Source organism: Coccinella septempunctata, chromosome 2 (genome assembly GCF_907165205.1).
Source record: "Coccinella septempunctata chromosome 2, icCocSept1.1, whole genome shotgun sequence".
Lineage (NCBI taxonomy): Eukaryota > Metazoa > Arthropoda > Insecta > Coleoptera > Coccinellidae > Coccinella > Coccinella septempunctata.
In genome coordinates this window covers 38,508,598-38,533,485 of record NC_058190.1, presented here as the reverse complement: position 1 = coordinate 38,533,485, position 24,888 = coordinate 38,508,598, and the positions used below count along the sequence as shown (strand labels likewise).

General features: G+C 36.1%; 1 protein-coding gene and 1 non-coding gene across 3 annotated transcripts in view; one reads left to right on the top strand and one right to left on the bottom strand.

Moving 5' to 3' along the window:
- Positions 1-24,888, top strand: part of LOC123308586 (protein madd-4) — a 464,545-nt gene that overhangs the window by 127,857 nt on the left and 311,800 nt on the right. The window lies entirely within an intron of this gene.
- Trnap-agg lies at positions 15,137-15,208 on the bottom strand. The gene has a single exon. It is a non-coding gene; the product is annotated as a tRNA-Pro (tRNA).

Sequence of the window (24,888 nt, the reverse complement as noted above, 5' to 3'; positions counted from 1 at the left end):
GAGAATCCTGATTTCAGAAGTGCTATCTTATGAACATTCTACCTCATTTTTACAATCCGGCAATGCCCATCGAGTCAATAATGGTCGTGGAAGTTTTCTGATCAACATAGACATAATAAATATCAAGTTTTGTGATCACATTCGACAAGAAAAACAAACAATAACATCGGTTTTAAGAAGGTATAGACACAGATTACAGAAACATTTTTATGTAATCTGTGGATATCTTCTTGATCGGTTCCACTGTTGTCGAATTAACAAATATTACTAGACTTTAGTACAGGCATTCTAGGTCACAAGCTTTCACATATTCGAATGTTTACTATCTTTCGAAGGGTGTATTTCTGCAATTTCTGAATATTGAAGCGAATCTTTCACGTGTTGGATAACTAATGAAAAAGGGTTTCCATAAATAATCTAAAATTCGATTTTGGAGTTTTAGGAAACTTGCCCATTAATGATTAATTCCAACAGGTATATCTGCTGAGCTTTAACATCTTCATGTGTTTTTTCTTATGAAAGCAGTAGTTTGGAATAACTTAGAAAGACTGAGGGAGATGTATGATATATTTCTGAATCGGGAAAAAATGGCGATTCTTTCTGAGTCATTTTAAACTACTGTTTCCATACGAAAAAACACAACTTTATGTTAAAGCTCAGCACATGAACCTGTTGAAAAAAATTATAGTACGCCACTGGATTGCTATCAAAAAAGTGTCTCCATAATGCGTTTTTATTTCAACATCTAGCACAAATAAAGCAGAAACGGATGTAACGAACAAAGTTGAAATAGGCCAAATTTCAATTTTGGCCTATAACTCGAAAACAAAAGGAGATAGTGAAATGCACTTGATGGCATTATTTGCTCTCATTAGTTTCTCGTTGGGTTAAAAAGTTGTAGTTCAGGTATCACCAATTTTGCCCTGTACAACCAGGCCATTGTATAAAGACCACGACGAGCCTTTATACAATGACCAGGCTTAGATAAGTGTTGAAGTGATACGGTTTTTAATTTGTTCTTAGAAGTAGTTGTCCTGGAACCAAAAATTGACGTGTCCTATACAAGGTGAGTCTTTGATTCGTACAAATATTTTACCAGTAGATTTTTGAGGTCAAAAGAAGCACTTTTTTCCTATACCATTTTTTCCGAATCTACACGGTTTAAAGGATAGGTATACGCTGTTGAGAAACCATAAAAAAAATTTAGTTTTAATTACAAGAAATTTAACGGGCATAACCCTTTGAGAAATATTAACCGTAAACACGTGTTTCGGGCTTTTGGCCCTCATCAGTACGGTGAAAAAGTGATGAACAACACTAGGTACTTGGAACATATAAATACGGTTATGTTCGTGGTTCTGTCCGTTAAATTTCTTCTATCTCTTTTAAACTGATCCCTCATTATCCCACATTTTATGTTATTTTTCGTTTTCACAACCGGTTTTATCGACTGAAATGAATTTCGGAATATCGTTTTTCATTTATTTGATGAATCTTTTTCGAACACAAGATATCACTCACGTCTTCCAGTTTTCCCATTATGAACATCACGTACCATAAAAATACCAAAAATTCAAAGAACTCAACTCTCGAAACTAAGTCGGTCACTATTTAATGAATGTATGGACATTTTGTAAAAAAAGAGTATTTCTCACATTTTCTTGCATAAGGCGTCGTTTTCGAGTAATTTGGTGTTCAAAAATTCAAAAGTATCTGTGAAATTTGAAAAATTAGGTACTATGGCTGAATAAAACTCTGTTCAAAAGATCCACAGACTTGTAGTGTCATAAATTTAGCTAGTTAATCTGAAGGTAATATTGTAATATTTGTTTTTTCCATGGAAAATGGAAACATGGTATAAGAAAAAAGTGTTTCTTTAGACCTCAAGAATCTACTGTTAAGATATTTGTACGAGTCAAAGACTCATCCTGTATGTATAATTCTTTTGAATGTCAGTAATACAAAAATGATCTCCACTAATCATCCTCTATGATAGTGAGGGACTATTTTTATATTTCCTTTTGTTGAATTTCTTCGGTGTGTACACAAAAATGTAGAAGGTATGTAGTATTCATTCAGGATGATGTGGTTAAAGATAAATAGAAAACTCCGAAGATATTTTCACAACGGTCCTAACTTTTTCAATTTCAGAAATTCTCAACGATATGGTCGAAAAGGATGAAGCAAGTACGAGAAGTTTGTTTGTTGATTAATTCAAGATTTGGCTAACTTTGAAATGTGACTCAATATCCTGATGAACGTTTCGCAAAATAAAAATATTCTTTATGTTTTCTCGTATTCTTCGTTTTCCAGAAATTTGTTCAACAATAATAAATATCTGTGAAATTTGAAAAATTGGGTACTTTGACCGAATACAACTCTTTTTGAAAAATCCAAAGATGTGTTATTTTGAAGGTAATTTTGTTTTTCTGGAGATGGCACAGGCTCATTATGAAAACTTAAAATGTCTATAACTTTTTATGTGGGCCGAAAAAATGGTATAGGAAAAAAGTTTTTCCTTTGACCTCAAGAATCCACTGTCAATATTGACAGGGAGAGTCTTTGACTCGTACAAATATATATTTGTACGAGTCAAAGACTCTCCCTGTATAATTGGGTTGTGCCGACCTAAACAGCCATTGTTTCGTTTTCAATGGCCCACTTTGTAATTGTATAGGTATTAATTAAAGTATGCATTTTGCTGAGCTCTAGTTGACTGTGTCAAAATCCTTGTGTTATCCTCATAGGGGTCGAAGTGGAAGACACCAAACGGATCCCCTATAATAGCGACAGGTACCTGACCGACCTCACTCCTTGTCGCAGGTTGACATCATTAAATCGTTAACACGTAATAAATACCAAACACTGCCCCATCCGATTTCCGAGCTGTTTATGAGGGTACTCCTCATTAAGTCCATTCACCACACACCTTACACACACTGAGAATCGTTGCCGTTTTGATATACGACCAGTCTCGACACTTTCCGGAAACTTTCTTCCTACCCTTTCACATCCTTCAAAAAAGGTGCGATTAAAAGGAGTGCGGTCTAATCCTGTGTTATGAGGACAACCGTGACTGATTGCTTAATCTCCATCATTCAATTCATTTGAGGCCGGCTCCGCTCGTGGGAAAAATGAAAGATGGCTTAGGATAAGGCCTGCAAGTGGAGGACGAAGGGATTATAAAATTCAATAGAGTATTGAAAGATTGGACAACTTTCGTGAGGGTTGATTTGAATAGGGTTTGAAGGCGTCGCGTCGGTTCTTCTGGAGCATACCTAATTTTCGATCACTTCTTTTCTTCCATGCTCAAGTTTATCAGCCTCTTGATGAACTCCACTGTTGAGAAGAACTAAAAATGGTGCAAGTGTTATACAAAGATTTCATATTGTTCCAAAGTACTTAAAGCATTCCATTTTATACTATTCAAGGGAAAAATGAATGGGGCCAAAGGAATCTGGTAAAATTCATTGCTTAGAAAACCCAGAGAACAACTTTTTTTCTAAAAATCCAATTTGGTGACTTCTGATGATGGATGATCAGGTGCTTCAGACATGTTCCTCCTTGAGCAATTTCTATCACCAATAAATACAGACGATGATGGTGACATTCTTTTTATAACTTTTCGAAAGTCGCGTAGTGCAAAATTTGGGTGCCACTCTTATAAACTTATTTATTTTTTTTTTTGAATTTTTCTAAAATAAAAGGTTTCATGAATGGAATGCGATAAACGGTGAGGATAAACTGAGTTCATCAAATGGATTCTCATGAAGAGATTTAAACGGCTTTAGGACCTTGAATCAAGATATAGGTACAGTATGATATCAAGACATTTAATTTTAAAAATTAACAAAATCTAAAATTAATCAACGAAATGAATTTGAACTTCATTCTCGTACTTGCTTCGTCCTTTTCGACCATATTTTCGAGCATTTCTGAGATTGAAAAAGTTAAAACCAGTGTAAAAATATCTTCTGCTTTTTCTATTTACCTTTTATCACATTATCCTGAATAAATACTACATAACTGTCTACATTTATGTGTACAGAAGCAATTCAAGTGAAAGAAATATAAAAATTTCGCTCCTCACCATCATACCGGGTGATAAATGGATATTATTTTTGTATTGCTGACATTCAAAAGAAATAGGTATATATACAGAGTGAGTCTTTGACTATTACAAATATTTTAACAGTAGATTCTTGAGGTCACAAGAAACACTTTTTTGTTAAATCAAATTTGCCGATTCGGCCCTGATAGAGAGATATAGCCATTTTAAGTTTTCAGAATGAGCTGTGCCACCTCTGGAGAAATAAAATTACCTTCAGAATATCTAGCTTGATCTGTGACACTATACAAGTCTGTGAATCATTTGAACAGAGTTGTATTCAGCCAGAGTGCTCAATTTCTCAAATTTTACAGTTACTTTATAGTTTTTAAACATCAAATTACTCGAAAACGGCGCATTACACGAGAAAATATGAAGAATACTGTTGTTTTACAAAACGTTCAAATAGGTATTCATCAGAAAGCATCCAACTTAGTTTCAAGAGTTGGGTTTTTGGGTATTTTTGTGGTACGTAATGGTCATAATGAGAAAACTGGAGGACGTGGGTGATGTCTTGTGTTCTTTTAAACCGAACCGAATCGGAAAAAATGGTAAGGGAAAAAAGTGTCTCTTTTGACCTGAAGAATCTACTGTTAAAAATTTCGTACGAGTCAAAGACTCACCCTGTATATTCTTGTATAGATGAGTCGAAAGTCTCCTTGTATAAAAAAGACTTATGATCATAATCATGGGCATGTTCAATACCTGGATGGTTGAACGTTGTTGTTATGAAATTTTTCAAAGGCTCAATCATTCTTCTTCAATCTTCATCTTTAAAGGATTTTTTTATTTTCTCCAGTTCCTTCAGATTTTCTATACTTGTTGAGATGAATGATAGCATTCGCACGAACAGAAAAATTTTGACATGGCTAAGGAATTTATATTTCCAAGACGAAATCTGTAGACTGTAGGAGAGTAGAACATTTCGAAAATATTTCGAATTATTTCGTTTCAAAAAAAGTTTATTTTGCCTTACTCTCTTTCTTATCCGTCCATAATCAGACTGTAAGAAAGAATTGGACACGAAAACTTTCTCGAATAAATTCTTTAGATACCTTCAGATTGGTGAAGGTAATATACATGGATATTAATATTTTAGATTGCTGCTCTTTTGAAAATTCGTTGAGGAAATTCACATGAATGGGGACCCTTCAGAATAGGATCTCATTCTGTAATATTTGAACATATTTCACCCAACTTCCCCCCATATCAAATCCTTCCGAGTACCCCGAACCTATCGCACTGTTCAAATTACGTTAGGGGCCTGGATATAAACTGAAACTTTTTATTTAGGTGAGTCTGTTCTCATAGCCTAAAAACCTATACAGCATTATTTATGGTGTTTGCTCCAACACGAACGAACATAAATTATGTGAAGGGCTGTTGTAAATTTAGAATTCAGAATCTTTACGAGATGGCAGGACAGGTGAGGGATCAGGCGGAACAAATGATCACCCCTCACAAAAAATATAATAAATTAATTTGTGCCCGATGGTGAACAATGTTGTATGATTTTTATCATACGAAGCGACCATATTTTGCTACGTTAAATTTCCGTTTTATACTGATATTTACTTGTTCGATTTATATATATATATATTCTTTTGAAAAAGAGTGTTACAAACTTTTACAATCTGAAAATAACAATGAAGCGGGTGTAAAGAAATGGAACAAGAGACAGATCCTAAAAACCTGTTCCACGTTCCAGATCTCAGTGTAAGCAGAGGAAAAATGTCAACGGGGTACCATACATATCTTCGTATGATACATGAAAAAAACAGAGATAAAAACCTCAGAAAAAACTCTCTGTTTGCCCGTATAAGTGTAATGATGATGTATTTGTGTAAAGAATAAGCTGAAAATAATTGAAATTGAAGGACATCTTCTTCATATGCCAAAATCCAAAAACTTCCTCCCATTCTTTCTACTATGATGGTTGACGAAGAATAATCTGAAAACAAAAAAGAAAGAAAAAAACGAGAGGGGAGTATTGCATTTTATATTACTCGATTTAAAATTCTGGAAATGAGGGTAGGTATCGTAGTTTGCTAAGAGAACAAAATATTACAATTTGAACAATGCACAAACCTCGCATCCTCGGTATTTGATATTTTGAAATAACTCCAACAAATCATATTTATTTCAATTTACTCAATTCTTGAAGGGCAATCCTAACTTCTTGTACTACAGATGGATATGTTACGGCTAAAGATAGGTGTGAACATAAACTTAGATTAGCCGGCTAAACTTAGGTTTAGCATCGGGTATTTGCTGATGTTAGTTTCTTCTATCTTTAGCCGGCTAAACTTAAGTGTAACCACATCCCATCGGCTAAAAATGTGGAAGCCTTGAGGGGCGCCAATTTTCGGCAATTAAAAGAATGTAAAGAAATACTAATACGAGTATAATCGAACTATTAATGCAATGCATTTTTTGTATAAATTTCACATATTTTAATAGCAGAAAAGCAAAAGTTTCAACGAATTCTTATTGACGAATCTAAAAATCTAAACACATGATGATAAAATTCAAGGCATGCTATTTGAGTGTGAGGGAAAACTGTAGTGTTAATGATTATTTTTCATCTTGTTATTATTCATAATTTGAGGGGAATTGAATGAGCAAAAGGAGAGAATGAAGACAAGAATGATGCCGCGAACTTCATCAAAATACCAAAGGTCAAATTCTAGAAAAATATAGGTAGAAGCACCCAATCTTGTTTGTAGTTAACCGGACTATTTGGCTGATAAGCTTTACGATGAATGCACTTGTATCCCCCGGGATGATTCATCAAGGGTGGCGACAGTCCGTATTTTGGAACCCGTATGTTCAATGACTCGGGAAGAAATTTTTAAGAAAATCAGTTAGAGAAAGTGTTTTCAACCATGTTCATGTTCATAGACTGAGAAAAACAAAATTTATTGAAACGAATCCAGCAGCTCAATGATTAATTTACAGATGATACGCAAAATCTGCACAAACCTTCAAAATGAAATTTCGAACCTACGTACTAATTTTCAACAATATTGTATACAGGGTGAGTCAAAAGAAACATTTTTTTCCTATACTACTTCTTCCTATTCGGCCCTGATAAAAATATATAGCTATTTTAAGTTTTCATCATGAGCTGTGCCAGCCCTGGAAAAACAGAATTATTTTCAGAATAACTAGCTAAATCTGTGCCACTGCACATCTTTTAAACCGAGTTGTATTCAGCCAAAGTACCCAATTTTTCAAAAAAATTTCACATTTAATTTTTCACTATCAAATTTCTCGAAAATGGCGCATTATACGAAAAAATTTTTCATAATGAGTTGTGCCACCCCTGGAAAAACAAAATTACCGTCAGAATAACTAAGCTAAATCTGTGACACTATACATCTGTGGATCTTTCAAAAAGAGTTGCATTCGGTCAAAGTATCCAACTTTTTGAATTTCATAGATACTTTTCTTTTCTTGAATATCGAATTTCTCAAAAACTGCGCCTTATACGAGAAAATATGGAGAATACTTTCACTCTACAAAACGTTCAAATATCCATTAGATAGCGTCCAACTTAATTTCAAGAGTTGGGTTCTTTGAATTTTTGGTATTTTATGGTAGGTACTTAATGGTATTAATAAGAAAACTGGAAGGCGTAGGTGTTATCTTGTGTTCGAAACAGATTCATCAAGTAAACGATAATATCGTTGGTGAGATAGAACTGAAAATATCATTTTTTTTATGATTTTTCAACAGCCTGTATCTTTTAAACCGAGCCGATTCAGAAAAAATAAAATGAGGGAAAAAAGTGCTTCTTTTGACCTCAAGAATCTACTGTTAAAATATTTGTTGCAGTCAAAGATTGTATATTATTGTATAGATATATGAGGCGAAAGTATCCAATGCAATCCTGTTATAAGAAGGAGTTATGATCATCCTCGTGAGATCCTCGAAATTGAATCTCATGCCGAACCTAATCCGATGTTAGACGCATCATTTGACAGGATAACACCAACTTAGTTCCCTCATTAAAAAGGGACATCTGAGAAACGCAGTCTTCTTGAGGGGCAGCGATGACAACTGTATTATTCTCAGATCAGATAAAGACCGTTAATAGTCCAATGTCAAATTGGAGTTAATTGTAATCCCTGGACAACAGGTCGACAACATACGAAATTAATTTCCATTTCGGTTGACTGCCGGCCTGGGTGGTAACGAGTTCATTGATGTCAGATAAAATGCTTATGATGTATTGAGGGGAATATCTGAAGACGCTGAATCTATGATGTGTAGAGTACCTTATATGGCGATCAGAATTAAGATAATGATAAGGATTCTGCTATTTAAATCGATCATGTGTATGTTTCATTGGCTTACTTTGAATTCATTACGGAGTACCACGCATTATGAGGTACTGTTAAGAATCTTGTTGGACCGCAACACCAGGAACAGAAGCCATGATGCACATGTGCACTTGCAGTAAAACAGTTTTTTGTTGATGGGCTACCTTCCACTGAAAATCTTCTTGGAGAATGATCTAACCTACTGCCCAGGGTTGGCAGTATTTCAAATATTTGTATTCGAAGATCGTATTTGAAATACAAATACGTACGAGGATATATTGAAGAATTTTCAGCCTACTATAAAACCAAACAAAATTTCAATGTCAAAATATCATAATAATCAACATATTCTCCTCTTAACTGGATACATTTATTACAGCGAACCTGCAACCTCTCTTGTTCTTCCAAAAAAAAAATGTTTCTTGCTCTGCAAACCAGACCTCCACAGCTTTTATTACCTCCTCGTTGGAAGGAAATTTACGACATTTTAAACTTTTTTCCAGTAGAGGAAAGAGATGATAGTGGGATGGAGCCAAATCTGGTGAATAAGGGGGGTGTTCTAGTAATTCAAACCCTTAATCACGAATTTTTTGCTTGTCAACATGAGATTAGTGTGCAGACACGTTGTCCTGTGAAAAAAAAACACCTTTGGATAGCTTCCCACGTCTTTTCTCTTCAATTTTTTCCCGTTGAGTGGTCACTTATGTCGAATAGTAATCTCCGGTTATTGTTCTATCCTTATCCAAAAAATCAATCATGAATACTCCATGGCAATCCCAAAAAACTGAAGCAAAAACTTTTCCAGCAGATTTTTGGACATGAAATTTCTTAGGTCTTGGGGAACCAGAGTATCGCCATTCTATAGTTTGTTGCTTTGTTTCTGGATAGTAGAAATGTACTCAAGTCTCATCCATAGTAACCATTCGGTTTAAGAAGTCTACATCGTTTCCAAATCGAGTACAGATCGAACGCGATGCTTCTACCCTTGCACGCTTTTGGTCAACATTCAAACATTTGGGGATCCATTTTGCAGCAATTTTTCTCATGTCCAAATTTACGTGAACTGTATGATGAACGCTTTCGTATGAAATATTCAGTGCTTCAGATATCCGTTTAAGCCCAATTCGACGGTGTGATAAAATCATGTCATGAACTGCATCGATATTTTCGGGGACTGACACAGAAACTGGCCTTCTCGATCGATCATCATCTTCAATGGAAAATTTACCTCTTTTGAAGCTTGCAGTCCAATTTTTCACGGTCGCATACGAAGGACATTGATCACCAAGGGTATTAAGCATATCTTCGTAAATCTGCTCACCTCTTAACCCTTTCGAATACAGGTACTTGATGATGGCTCGATACTCCAATTTTTCGATTTTCACAATTTCGGTGGACATCTTCTTTCTTTTAATTTATGCTCAACTCTGGTTCACTTTTTTGACCTCAAACTTCACACTGACACTTCTAATGAGTTATTGTTCGTTGCTATGTTTACTCAATATTTTTTTTTATGCATGGAACTGGTCTAGGCTAACTGAATATCAATACATCCTCGTATTTGGTATTTGTATTCCAATTATTTCTTGAAAATGTAATTTGTTATCGGTATTTTAAATACCTGACAAATGAGTATTTTATATTTCGATATTCAGAAAATGTAATACAATGGATGCCTCGTAAGATGAAGACATACTTCAGAATCGAGTGGGACTCTGAGCTTCGTCCTCTTCACATTTGTTTCATGTCCCAGATATTGGATATAGATAATTTTCAGTGTCACACTCTGTATACTCGGATAATAGCGTAAATGTAAAATATTTACTTTCTCATACCACTAAGGGATTCTGAACCTCACAATGGGTCATATCAAGTCTCTATCTATATAGTAACAAGATGTTTACAGTTAGAATTGCTTCTTGATATATATCAGCCCATTTGACTGTTCGTTACTATAGTTGTAACGTTTGTGTCCTAATGAATTCCTTCGCATGTAGACGATTATGGGCTCCAACATTGACATAATCTATTTGTTAAGCTTGGTAGACAACTTAATTGAGATGTAATTTCGAGTTACAATATTAGAATTGCCTGTCATTATTGTACGAGGGCATTGATACTGCAATGAACCAATTCAAAGAAAATTGTTGTCTCAGATTATAAGCTCGGCTTCTAGTTATCACTTCTATCGAAATAGTTGCTTATGTACCAAGAACGAAAAACTGTCTATCGCAGTCGAGCTTGCAAATTGATAGCCGAGGCGCAGCCGAGGATAGCAGGCAGGCGAGACAATATGGACAGCTTTTTTCCGAGGTGCATATTGAATTCTTTTCGTCGACCTCGCATACCTTGATGAAAGTAAGAAGTTACCTGTTTTATGGCCTTATCTAGGTGTCCGTAATTGTCAATTCTTTGAGCTCTAGTGAAGTGTTACTGTTATCCATATCGCTATTATTTTCCATTCTTGATTATACTGAATACTTTCACACCAAGTACCTAATTCAGTGGTAAAATCTAGCCGATTTCGAAAAGATTTAATTTGACAACATCAAATGACAGTAATTGTCACAGGCACTTATGTTTTCATCAATTTCTGTTTTCACAAAATTGATTCAATCATCCCAGGATCTAATATATTGCTTAGTGACGAAAGCCGGACGAAAAGTAAATCAGTACGAAAATAAATCAGTATGAAAAGTACTAGCCTTCAAAAATAGTTAACTTCTCGTTTGGAAATGAGTACATAACATGTCATTTTTTGTTCAGGTCGACGAAAAAATATTTTTGAGGAATATTTTTGTATTTGGGAATAATTCAAGATTTAAGCCTCGTGATGTTTAAATATGACATCAAGCCACTTTCATTGTTGAATATTCGATTTTGTTCTGAAATTTTGTGAAAACTCTGACCTAGAACTAAACTCATTTCTTGAATATCATAGAAGCTTTCGAACTCTACAAATATTGATTCAAAGTAAAGAGGGAATATAAGTTACAAAATAGAAAATTGACTTCATTGATTAACTATGATTGGCTTGAGAAATGATGTCAATCAACAAAAGATATTGGACGATTAAATGAAGTGACATTTAAAGAGCATCAGAAGCCACAGAAACTGACTACACTGCGAAAAAAACTATATCATTGTTTGTTGTTTCCAGAAAATTGACATAAGTATATTAAAGATGAAAATAATTCGGATCTTATCAATTGGCTATTCAAATTTTCGTATCTTCTATCCTTCGATGGTACTATATGTGCCTAGTCTTATTTTGATGCCATCAGTTTCCAAATTGAGGATGAAATATCATTTCAATTTCTGACTTTTTGGTGAGGAATGCATGTTTTGCTAAATTAAATATAGGTTGTATTTTTTATATCCAAATAAAAGCGATATGGAAAATTTTTACCTTTAGGGTAGTCCGAAAATCTGAAAAATTTCAGCAAATTTGTTCTATTTCTCATTTTCCTCGAAAAAGTTGAACTTCATGTTAACATTTCTTATTATGACTTTTTCATTTTCGGGAAGATTATTTATCTGAAGAATTCATCAGATTGGTTGTACAAATAAAAGAAGCACGAAATATAAAAAAAAATTTTTTTTTTGCCACTTTTCAATTGCCATTACAATTAGCATCAATATTAATTAGACTATAGTCTAATGAATTGAAGTATACTTCAAATACCGCCTCCCCATATTTGGCCGTTCTTCATCTCTCACTTGAACACACTGTACAATTTCTTAGTCAATTTTCAGATTTATTTACTCGGAAAATTTAAGGTGTTGTGCGTCTGTGCAAATTTCTTCCATATAGTTAATTTTGAGCCCTTTGCACCCCAATGCACTTTGAAATTGGTGGAATTTTTTTGTGTGAACATCTCCTATATGATGCAATTAAGGAGTGGTTAACACCACTTGAATATACCTGAAATGTTTTTAGTTTTTTCAATTTTTTAATCTTTTCATTGAATGTCGGAAAATCAATTATTTTGCATAGTAACTTTTTGATGCTTCAACATTTTTCAAGATAGAAAAATCGATTGAAGAAGATAAACTTATGAAAAACTTTTTATGTCTTGTGTTTTACTCCCAAAATTGTGACTTTAATCAACCACATTTTTTTTATTTTATCAAATTCTTTTCCCATTATTTCAGAGGGCAGTTACTCGGAAAATAGGAGGATCAGAACAGAAAATGTATGTATGAACCACTACTAAAATATTTCGCATGAATTCAGAACCAACCCGGAAAATACTTCGAATTATTCACTTCTACCATTTTCAGGTTCATTATGCGTCGTTCAATACCACACTAATTTCTAACAGATCAATATGAATTCGAATTTTGCGCGTTCATATGCTCCATCATTTGCACACCTCTACCCTCTCCATTTTCACCCCTAATTCGTTAAGTGAAACAAAACCAAACATCAGAATATCCATCATAATAGCCAATGCACGGATCGATTTGACAATCAACAGGACCTCCAAATGAACATTCATTTGAGCCTCGATAATGCGGTACATGAAATAAGCGATAATGAGATATTTAGAGGCAAGCATATTGTGAAACTGCGAAATATAATCGATAGGAGAGAATTGCGGCGTGCTGTACTGAACTCAACATGGAACTGTGTGTGTGTGTTTAATCCCCTTATGACGAACAAACAAGTTTATATTCTCTGTATTTATGTCATCAGATAATGAATGGTAACATAGACTGTTCATGCAGTGGATGATTGATCGGAAGGGCTGGCAAAATTTCAGCCATGTAAAGAAATGTTGGTTTCAAACGAATGAACTCTTCTGTATCATTCGTTGACTACATTTCGAACATCTTGTGGTAGTTTCTTATGTCTTCGAAAGTTAGCCAGGCAAGAACTTTTGATCATTGTGCGTTTTCTTCCTGACGTCTTTTGGGGTGATATTGAGCCTCTCTGAATATGGTCTGTTTTCGAAAAGTATGAAATGACGTCATGAACGGCGAATAAGTTATGCCAAAAGTAACTACCTTGGAATTCGCATAAAACCGAGCGATTTCTGACACTTTATGTTGTCAACACTATGCTACGTTGCCGGTGCACTATCGATTTATTTCAATCGTTTTCGATTAATTCTTGTTTGTTACACTTATATTCCATTGATTTTTTACAATCAGTTCTTTTCAGCATACCCAATTTTTATATTGAAGAGTTCTGTTCATGGGAAACATGCCCAAATCAGGGTCGACATTCATGATAGCTTCGTTATAACTTTTTTAGGGTAAACGTGACAATGGGAGTAGATTTGTGTCTCTTACAGCTGTAACTGACAAGGATCAATTATTTTATAACTCAGAATAAGTTTTTAATGTCTACAAAAGTTCCATTACATATTTGCTACAGTAGATACGTTACCTCTGACTTGGGAATAAGTTAATGGATTATTTTCAATATTGATTCTGAGGTAAATGAAGAACTCACTCAGACCATTAAAAGAAAATGTACAAAACCAGTTATTGTTATCGATAACTCCTTCGGTATTCAACATTTGTGACCAATCATCATTCTCTTCTACTAAACTTGGATTTTCAAAAATGTTACTGAGTGCAGTTAAATTATTGTTTTTTGTTTTGTAAAACTTGTTTCCCATGAATTGCGTTTTAATGTGGAGGCAGTTTCTGCTTTTATTTCCGTTCCTTATCACCACTTTCAGATCCCTCAAATCCATTTCTGAAATAGTGCTTCAAAGTGACATGAATAATCAGCCTGCCACTTGAGAAACAGAATAGATTTTATCTACAGTAGGTAGCAGGTAGCAGCACAATCAATTGAGTTAATAAAATAATGGATACCGGCGCATACGCCAGTTTGTGATTTGATCCTATTCATTCTGAAATACAGAGTGTTTCATAATAAGATTCTGATCACGATGTGGCTTTTTAGGAGGTACGAAAATGAAATTTGCGAATGGACTTACGTTCTAAACTAGGTACTTATATTTCCAGCTACAGGGTGTTTGAATGAAGAAAAAATTGTCTCCCTCGGTTTTTCCATAACTTTAGTACATTCCTAGAATTTTCAAAATCGTGCTGGGTATTTGAGTAGGCAAATGAACCGTCTCCTTTGAAATAGTTGCAACGATTTATGAGTTGAAGATGAAGGCTTAAAAACTGTTCAGCTCTCAGGATTGCAATGCATAGGCTCAGATCTGTTCTGTGAAATTGATAACCGAAAAATGTTTGAAATGGATGAAGAATCCATAGTAGGTTCTGATAAACAGGAGGTTCATCGCATTTCAGTAAAACTATTTAGTTTTTTTAACGGAAAGAAAAAAGATTGTACTTCATTACCACATTTCTAATAAGAATATGAAAATTTTTCCAATTTAAATAAATATATTGATATCGATTTCCAGTATAAATGAAATCATGAAACATTGCAAATATTTAAAAAAATTATTGAGCAAAACTTCGAACTTATTCAATATACAGGATGTATATGAATAGTAAAGAAAACATTTTAGGTGTGATTCCATGCCAAAAAATAGTGTTGGTAGTAGTATGATTGTAATATTTTCAGAAATAAGAAAATTAAAAAAAAATTAATTCTCTCACATTTCTTCTATATCTAGACGATAGGTATCTAACGATAACTTCTTTTTTTATAGATTCTTACCTGAAGTGATAGAACGTTATTCTTTCATGTCTTCAACAAAATATAATTGGGCTCGTCCGGGATTTGAACCCGGGACCTCCCGCACCCTAAGCGGAAATCATACCCCTAGACCAACGAGCCAGTGATGTAAAAAGTTTTATTAATGACACATTGACAGTCGAGTTGACAGTATTGACGTATTGACATATATTTTGAAGATTAACCTCAAATTTCGAAAAATATTAGTACAGAATGAAGATGTAGCCCCGGGAGAATATGAAGAATACTTTTATTTCACAAAATGTTCAATTATTCATTAGGTAGTGTCCAAGTTAGTTTCAAGAGTTGGGTTCTTTGAATTTTTGGAATTTTTATGGTACGTAATGGTCATAATGAAAAAACTAGAGGACGTGAGTAATATGTTGTGTTCGAAAAAGATTAATCAAATAAATGGAAAACTATATTCGGAAATTCAACTTCTTCGATAAAACCTTTCGTGTAGTAGAAATAACAATGTGTGCCTATCTATATCAGTAGATGTTCAACTTTTCTCAATTCACGAAATTTTTCCACTTAATTACTCGTATCATCCCATATTTGAACCACATCAACATGAGAATTCTCGTCTATTCTGCAAACGTCAGAAAAATCACCATAATATAAAAAAAAAACATGAGAATCCTTCTTAAACCGACTTCGCGATCCGCCATTTCGATGTCTCCCTTGTACACCTAATGTCCTATCAATATTCCATTCCATCTCGTTATTTTCTGGGTCTGACGTCTGAAAAGATCCCGAAGGATAATATTCTGATATCGGTTCGCATTAATCTCGGCGGTATTCTCATCTGCCGCCAGTCATTTTTAAGGACCACATATTGTTGATTCTCGTAATGGTCCAACCGAAATGAAACCCTCGTTAGTTCATCTCTTAAATTCGCATAAGCCCGGACGCAATATGTTTTTGCCAATTCCTATGATTGATCGTCCGGTGATGACCCGTGTGCAATCAAGGAGGGGCCATCGATAATCGAAGTGAAATGTAAGATCATAGTGCCCCGTCACTGTAGATGATGCTGGTGGGGTTTCGCATTTCATCCGAATATTTTGAACTGCTGGTCCAAAGTTGAGGATATTGATGTTTTCCGAAGTTATTAGTTTTTTTATTTCTAATACTAAACTTACGAGGATGCATTGATATCTAGTTAGGCTAGACCAGTTCCATGCATAAAACAAATATTGCATTACCATAGCAACGAACAATAACTCATTAGAAGTGTCAGTGTGAAGTTTGAGGACAAAAAAGTAAACCAGAGTTACGCAATAAATTAAAACAAAGAAGATGTCCACCGAAATTGTGAAAATCGAAAAATTGGAGTATCGACCCATCATCAAGTACCTGATGTATTTAAAAGGGTTAAGAGGTAAGCAGATTTACGAAGATATGCTTAATACACTTGATGATCAATGTTCTTCGTATGCGACCTTGAAAAATCGAACTGCAAGCTTCAAAAGAGGTAAATTTTCTATTGGAGATGATGACCGATTGGGAAGGCCAGTTTCTGTGTCAGTCCCCGAAAATATCGATGGAGTTCATGACATGATTTTATCAGATAGAATTGGGCTAAAACTGATGTCTGAATATTTCATCCAGAAGCAAAGCAACAATCGATGGAATGGCGATACTCTGGTTCTCCAAGACCTCAGAAGTTTCTTGTCCAAAAATCTGCTGGTAAAGTTCTTGCTTCAGTTTTTTGGGATTGCCATTGAGTAATCATGATTGATTTTTTGGATAAGGGTAGAACAATACTGATTGCTGGGTGTGTTGGACGGATAAACCAAACCTGCCACTGCGACCAAGCGGTGTATTGTAGCATACCGGCAAGCTCGTAGAGCTAGGTCTCTCCTTCCAGTCCCATCCAACTCAAAAAGGAGATGATATCGGAGGGGGGGTGATTCTTTAGTTCCTCTAGGACCATCTTCGGAGAACCAAATACTTCAAGTCTGACCCTGTCTGCTGCCGGGCAGTCACAGAGGATGTGCTCAATCGTTTCGTCCTCCTCTAAGCAGAGTCTGCAGAGCGGGTCATTGACGATGCTGACTTTTTTAAGATGGGCTCTGAATCAACAATGTTCTGTGAGAACCGCCATGATAAATCTCAGATTGGTTCTAAAAAGTCCTTGTCAACGACTGGTGTATGGGCTGGGAAGCACTGAAATAGCCCTGTACGAGTGACGCAGTCCAGGACAGTTTCGCCAGTACTCCAGGACTTTTTGTCTTATCCAGGTGTTGTTCCGTTCCCTGATTAAGGAATTGGAAATTCCTATACTTGGTTCCGGGCCAAGAAGCACTGATGTTGAGCCTTCTCTGGCTAGAGCATCCGATACTTCGTTGTCCCTGCAGCCAGAGTGTCCAGGTACCCAAATCAGTTGCAGTCTGTTTAAACTTTCCAATTTGGAGAGTACATCCGTTGGTGATCAATGGCCTGATCACCATGACATACAGCCAGTGGAGCTGCTGCTCAAGGTTTTCCACAAATTCTTTGACAGGCCCATAGGGAGTGCCTGGCTTTGTGGATGACTCTCTCCACATGGGAGTTCCATTGAAGCTTCTTATCCAGGGTAATACCTAGATATTCGACTTCCTCTACGAGTGGAATAGTCTTACCGCAGAGAGTTGGGGGAGAAATTTGGAACTTTCTTCTCCTGGTGAAGGTTAGGGTCTTAGAAAACACATTTGAAACACAGCTCACATCACTGCTTCGTTTTCCATCTTTCTACTCTATAATCTTTGCATTATTATTATTATTATTATGATTTTAGCCTTGCGCCATTCACACTCCTCTCCAGAGAAAAATTCACTTATCCCAGATATCTCAGATATCAAAAGGATTAAGCTCCGTTGGAGCCCTTTCCGAGGTTTTCGGGCTCGTGGTGGTGGTCGGGTTCGGGTCGCTTCTCGGCTCCCTGCTGTAGGTTGGATTCCTGCTCCACTCGCACTTCCTGTCGGAGCGGACGGTGTTCCTCTGCATCCCCCTGGTACTTGCGTACAGTTCTCGCCGTTCCGAGCAGTATCGCCTTCTGCATGACTCTATAGGTATTTTCGTCCAACTGAAGTTTCTTCAAGTTCTCAAGAAGTTTCTTCGGTATCAGGCCTGTAGATGAAATGACAATAGGGATGGTCTTGATATCTATCAGCTTCCACTGTCTTCTGGTTTGTTCCTCGAGATCTCTGTATTTTGAAATTTTTTCAGTGTGCCTATCTAGAAGATTGTTATTATTTGGAATTGCCACGTCGATGAGTAGTGCTCTGTCCTCATCCTTATTGAGCAAAATGAAGTCTGGTCTATTGTGGGTTATTTTCCGGTCTGTGAGAACCGTGCGATCCCAGTAGAGCTTGTGATGTTCATTTTCCAACACAGCATCCGGATGGTAATTGTAATAAGGAACCTTTTTCGAAGTTAGAGGTTGGTGTTTTAATGCCAATTCTTGATGAATAATCTTGGCAACAGCATCATGTCTATTTTTGTACTCCGTGCCCGCGAACTTCTGACATCCCCCGGTGATGTGCTGGATGGCTTCATGTGTTGCACAGCCATAACGACAGCCATCGTCCGCCACTGAGGCATCCTTGGCGATATATTTCATGTAATTTCTTGTTGGAATCACCTGATCCTGGATGGCGAGCATGAAGCCCTCTGTCTCAGGAAACAACCTTCCGGAAGTCAACCAGTAGTTCGACGTAGATATGTCGTCGTAATCATGGTTGACCTCGTTCTGGTGCCTCCCATGCAAATGTTTGCCAATCAGTTTCTGCAGTTTACTTTCAGCACAGTCTTCGACGGTTTCCAAGTGATCCTGTTGTAGCTTTAACGGTGTAGAACTATCAGCAATACAAACTACTCGATGGAGTTCTGACGAAGCTGCCTTGCTCAAGAAATATTTTCGAAGTCCTTCAATTTCCTGGGACATACGGTTGGACAAATCAACAACTGCTCTTCCCCCAAGATGTCGTGGCAGCTCTGTCCGTTCTATTGAGCTTATTATTATTATTTTTATTATACTTACTACACCCGAAAAAGATCGATTGACCTTCAAATACTTGCTGTGTGATATGAAATTTCGATTTTCATGGATTATTATCATCATAGAAATCCAGAAGCAGCATATGACTTCGTGAACTGGCGATGAGCTCCTCCCTATTGAAGTGAACCTTCATTCAGTATAGTTTTACGAAAAAGGAGAATTTCCCACATCAGGCTGCAGGGCAAAAACGAAAATATACTGTGTTGTGTGCGAGATGTAATCGGATATTTAGTCGCATTGCAGAACGTGCGCCGAGCTCCTACGGAGATATTCGCATCACGTAGTCGTTTTCTAATTGTCGACCCCGCAGAGTTTCTGTTCCTCCGTATCAATCTCGTTGGATTAATCGTTTATAAAACAATACGGACGTGTCTCTGTTACAGAAATTCTATTACAGAAATGGCCCCTGCTACGGACAAGATTTTTCATCTAATGGGTATTAGTGACGTTCGTAGCACACATACGGGATTACTTTCAAGTAGAATCAACCTTTATTTTACGAAAAAAGTATTTTATTTATTGAAATGATGTTGTTGGATACCCATCAGTATGTACAAGGTGGACAAATTTTGTTGTCCTCTGAGGGAATTTCTAGAACTATAAAAGCTCGAAGAGAACGGATGACACATTTCCGAGCTCCTTTTCACTTTTCAGAGAAACAAAGAATGGTGAAAACCGTAGCCTCCTACGATTCTTCGTTTTTGAGATATTAGCAAAAAATAAGATTTTGACGATTTCGAAAAGTTCTCATTACTTTTGCATCTTTGAAGTTACAGATCTGAAACTTGAACCTTCTACAGTCACCTTTTTACGTAGAATCCACTGACGAGCTCATAATATTTTTTCATTTCCAATCATTAGACCAACTTTCGATGTTTAAATGCAAACTTTTATTCAATTTGTTATATTTGAATTGGAAAAAAATCTTTTTGTCAGTATAAGAAGGCTCAAGTTTGAGATTTGTCACAAATACAAAAAAGTTATGAGAACTTTTCGAATTCGTCGAAATCTCATTTTTTGCTTATAACTCAAAAACGATGAATCGTAGGAGGCTACGGTTTTCACCATTCTTTGTTTCTCTGAAAAAAAGCAAATGTGTCATCCGTTTTCTTCAAGCTCTTATAGTTCTCGAGATCTCGAGATCCCCTTAGTTTACAACGAATTTTGCCCACACAGTACACTATGTAGGTAAGGTTTGACAAAAATGGAAAGAAATGATCAACTTCGGTGTTCTCATTTTAAGAACACTTCAAAAATGCTAATTTTTAAATGCTAATTTATTCATTATTTCCCACTGGACATGCTCTTGAGTCTGTTTATTTCAATTAATGCGTCGTTGTTGCACGAAAGTTGTGAAAACCTGTTGATACAAATTCAAAACGAAAATCATCTCAACTTTACACAGATTCATAATCTCAATCACAAGCATGAGCCGCCATATTGTATCCATGAATTGTCTAAACGTGAAAGTGTTGAGTCCAGGAAGATATCGAAATCGCGAACACTCTTCACACTGGCAACGTTTCGTTTTCATTTGCTTCTTCAGGCTTAACAGTAAAATTCAATAAAATAAATGATTGTACCATCGCAGTGGGCGTTAATTTTGAAACAGTATGATATGTATAGTTCAAATCCCTGGGGTGAGAAGCAAGACTGGCTATTTTTATATCACGATTCTTTAAGAAGTCATTAGTGAATAGTTATGAGGCTTGTTCGTTCGTAGAGTAGTTCACAACAGTTGTGAACTGTACAGAGCAAGCGCAAATGGATTTTCGCTAACCTAAAATGGAATTGCGCTTGCTCTGTACAGTTCACAACTGTTGTGAACTACTCTACGAACGAACAAGCCTCATAACTATTCACTAATGACTTCTTAAAGAATCGTGATATAAAAATAGCCAGTCTTGCTTCTCACCCCAGGGATTTAAACTATACATATCATACTGTTTCAAAATTAACGCCCACTGCGATGGTACAATCATGCAGTGCAAGCGCAAATGGATTTTCGCTAACCTAAAATGGAATTGCGCTTGCTCTGTACAGTTCACAACCGTTGCAAACCACTTTACGAACAAACCTATAAATCTTCGACCTCAAAAACCTTCAATAATGTAATACTTTCGAATCGAATCAGATCATGAACACAAAGCTCGTCCGTCATATAGAAGCAGCCTCATTGTTGTTTTCTCTTACCAAAATTCCATAAGACGTTGAAACTTAACCAGAAATGGTTCAGAAATGGTCAATTTATATTCAAGAAACAACACTATTGTATTGTATTGTATTTCAGGTTAGCCTAATTAATTTCAGAAAATACCAATCCAGATTAGTTGATTTACTTTCAGAAATGGTCATTACAAATTCAGGGTAGTCGTATTTATCTCAGAAACCGCCGAGTGTAATTTAAATTAATTTCAGAAATCTTCAATTGAATTTACAAAATATCAACTGTTATAAATCAGAAAGAAAAATTTATTAGCACTTTTCCGTAGGTACTTTCTGAGTTACGAATGACGATTTCTGAAATATATATGTTTACTCTGATTAACAAATGATGGTTTCTGAAATAAATATGACAAAACTGAATTACAATTGATGGTTTCTGAAATCTGTTTGAAAACCTTCAAACATATATCAGCCTGGAGGCTGAAACTCTAGAACAGGTCGAGCAGTTCAAATACTTGGGAAGCTTCATAAATACTAGGGCTAACCTATACAGGGAAATACACAACCGTATCAATTCGGCATCTTGGGCATTCTGGAAGCTGTTTATAAAGCCTCCCAACGCAACGCTTCTTTACGGAAGCGAAAGCTGGACGCCCTACAGGCGACCCATTACCATTCGAAACAAAGTTTCAAAAGCAGAAAGAAGTCTTGTAGCGCGCGAGTTGTATAACAATTGAGACTCAAGTAACGGGGGCCCTACTCAGATGGAGCGGCGACATTCTGAGGATGCAAGACAGAAGACTCCCCAAAATAGCTCTGTACAGCGATTTCGCAGAGGGAGCTCGGAAACCAGGAGGCCAGTATGAGCGGTTCAAGGATTTACTGCATCAATCCCTAAAATCAGTTAATGCCAATCATAACTGGGAACAACTAGCGTAAGACAGATCGCAGTGGAGGTCTCTGGTCCACAGCTATAATGGACATTCGAGAAGAATACAGCAGTGGCCAGATCTGATTGGTGACTATCCATGCCCGGAGTGTGGAAGGATCTGTAGGTTGCGGTTTGATCGCACTGATAGTCCGGTATTTTAATCTTTTTGTAGGTTTATTCTCGGTAACGAGATTCAGCAATGAATGAATGCGTAATCTAAATTACAATCGATGGTTTCTGAAATAAATCTGTCTAAACAGAATTTCCTTTCTGAAATTGATTCGACTAAACTGATTTATCATTTCTGAATTACTCTCAGAAATGTTGTAGGGCTCTAAATACCTAATTACTAAATTACTAGTTGGAATGCAATTGCAAGATTCGACCTCAACATTGCAATCATAAAAGGTTGAAAAAGAAAAGAATAAGAAGAATTTGTAAACTCTCGAAGAGATATATACAAGTCAGTAAAAATTCAAGTGTAACCAAAATCGGGGTTGGCATAGGTAACCAGTGAATGATACCATTCACTCGACCTCGAGCAGTGCATCTGTAATTTCACCGTTACGTCCGTTACCCCAAAAAATTACGCAACAACATAATAAACGCTGTCGTAGTAGGCTGTCAATTTGCCTATCTATTGTTTCACCGTCTATAACAAAAGACTACGAGGGCAATAATTAAATTGTAATCTTTTCATCGCATCGCCAAACGAAAGTAAGATCGAGTGGGATAAACATGCACTAGTCTAGACGCCCCCTTGTACGCAAAACAAATATTGTAAATGATAGAGCTTGGGTATCGTGTCAGTCAGAAATAATTAAGAGAAATGGTAATTTGAGGTTAGGGTATCTAGAAGATATTCATATTAATTTAATGGCTACGCAGGAAACAATATGACGCCGTTTACCTCGCCATAATCATGGTTTCAATTTCTAATTAGCATAGTGTGATTTACTGCCTTGGCCGTGTTGCACTCACTGATCCTCAAATAAGCATCGAAACTAGGAGAAGGTTTAAGGTGGGAAATTGGCAGTTTTCGAGCATCATAACCTCTCATTTTTGTACTACACAGAGTAGAATGTGTCAAATTTCCATGGCCAACCGAGTGCTTAAATAGTAGTAAATGGAGATATTTTACTCACTCTATTTTATTCTACCTAATGTTTTCATTATTTATCTCCAAACATAATATGATAATGACAAGTTAACGAAGAACGTTTTCGTGAAAAGAAAATTATTTTGGATTAATTCCTTTCGAAATTTGTATTCAGATGTAATATTTAGAAGCGAAAATTTAGGTTTTTCCATGCCCGTAAACGTTAATATTTTATATTTGATATGAGGCCAATACGCGACCCCTCTGAGACATGAAGAATCAAAACAACTTGATAAAAAACGGCAATTTTTTGAAATTTTCCATATGTTAATAGTATTTCACTATTTTAAACAATAAAACATGAGATTACCCGCTTAGTTTTTACTTAACTGACGTTTTTAGTGCTCATCTCACCTTTAAAACACGCCAATTTCTTGTAAGATGTACCTAAACCGATCAGAAATGTGACGAGACATTCTAAGAGTCAGGCTGTTATCGATGCACTAAACTCGCATAGATTTCAATTGATATGAAAATGTCGGAAGGTGAAACACAACCAATTAGTCGAGAATAACAAGATCTGGGTTTTCGGTCACTCTGAAATCAAAGGAAATACATTTGCCAGAGAAGGAGAACCTTTCTCTCGTAGGTTAAGGAAAATGTACCCATAAGAGTTACAAGAGAAGGTGAAAACCAAAAAAGAATTACGTGATAGACTTGGAAGTTGAGACTTCCGTCCAAATCTCGCAAATACTTTTCATCCTCTAAGTTGGAAATACTTTCGAAAGTACCAACACTTAGAAGAAAAGGTTCATCTTAGCTTTCTGAGTAGTCCAAAATATTTTGATGCATGAAGAATTTCGAACACAACATTGAGCAAATTCCTTCCTCCTTATTTCAATTTATACTGAAATCTACAATCTAGTCTTTCAGAAATGAGATCAATATTTCAAATCTACGAAATTGATTCAGAAATCATCACTTATCATTGAGTGCATGCCGTCATACTGAATTTACGACTACATCATACCGCAACCTGCACTTGGTAAAGTGGAAGGTCCAAAATTTCACAACTAATAACTAACGTCTTTCATCTAGATACCCAATGAGCAACAAAAGATGAAGATGGGGCCAGCCATTAAAACAGCCATCAAGCTGACATTCTAATCCCTCATTAAAGTCGTTTTTAATTGATGTCCCCTATGAATTTAGATCTGTCCATAAAACTGGGACATAAATCCTGTGAAATATCCCCTGATGTGCCGAGTCCTGTACACTTAATGCGTCGGGATATTAGTTAAATAGTTAAGCCGCGCAATTTGTTTTTTACGTTACAGATACGGTTCTAAATCATCGACTATCTTGTAATTCACGGCTGTTTTAGTGCAACGCCATCATTTCGTATATAACAGTGAAGGTTGTTCGTTTACAGGTAGTTATTTTATGAGGTTCTTTTATGGTATGCCTACGATTTATTGTTCTGGAGCACACATCGGCGAGCGAAGCTTCGAAATCCTCCGGGAGCTGATCTGAAACATTTT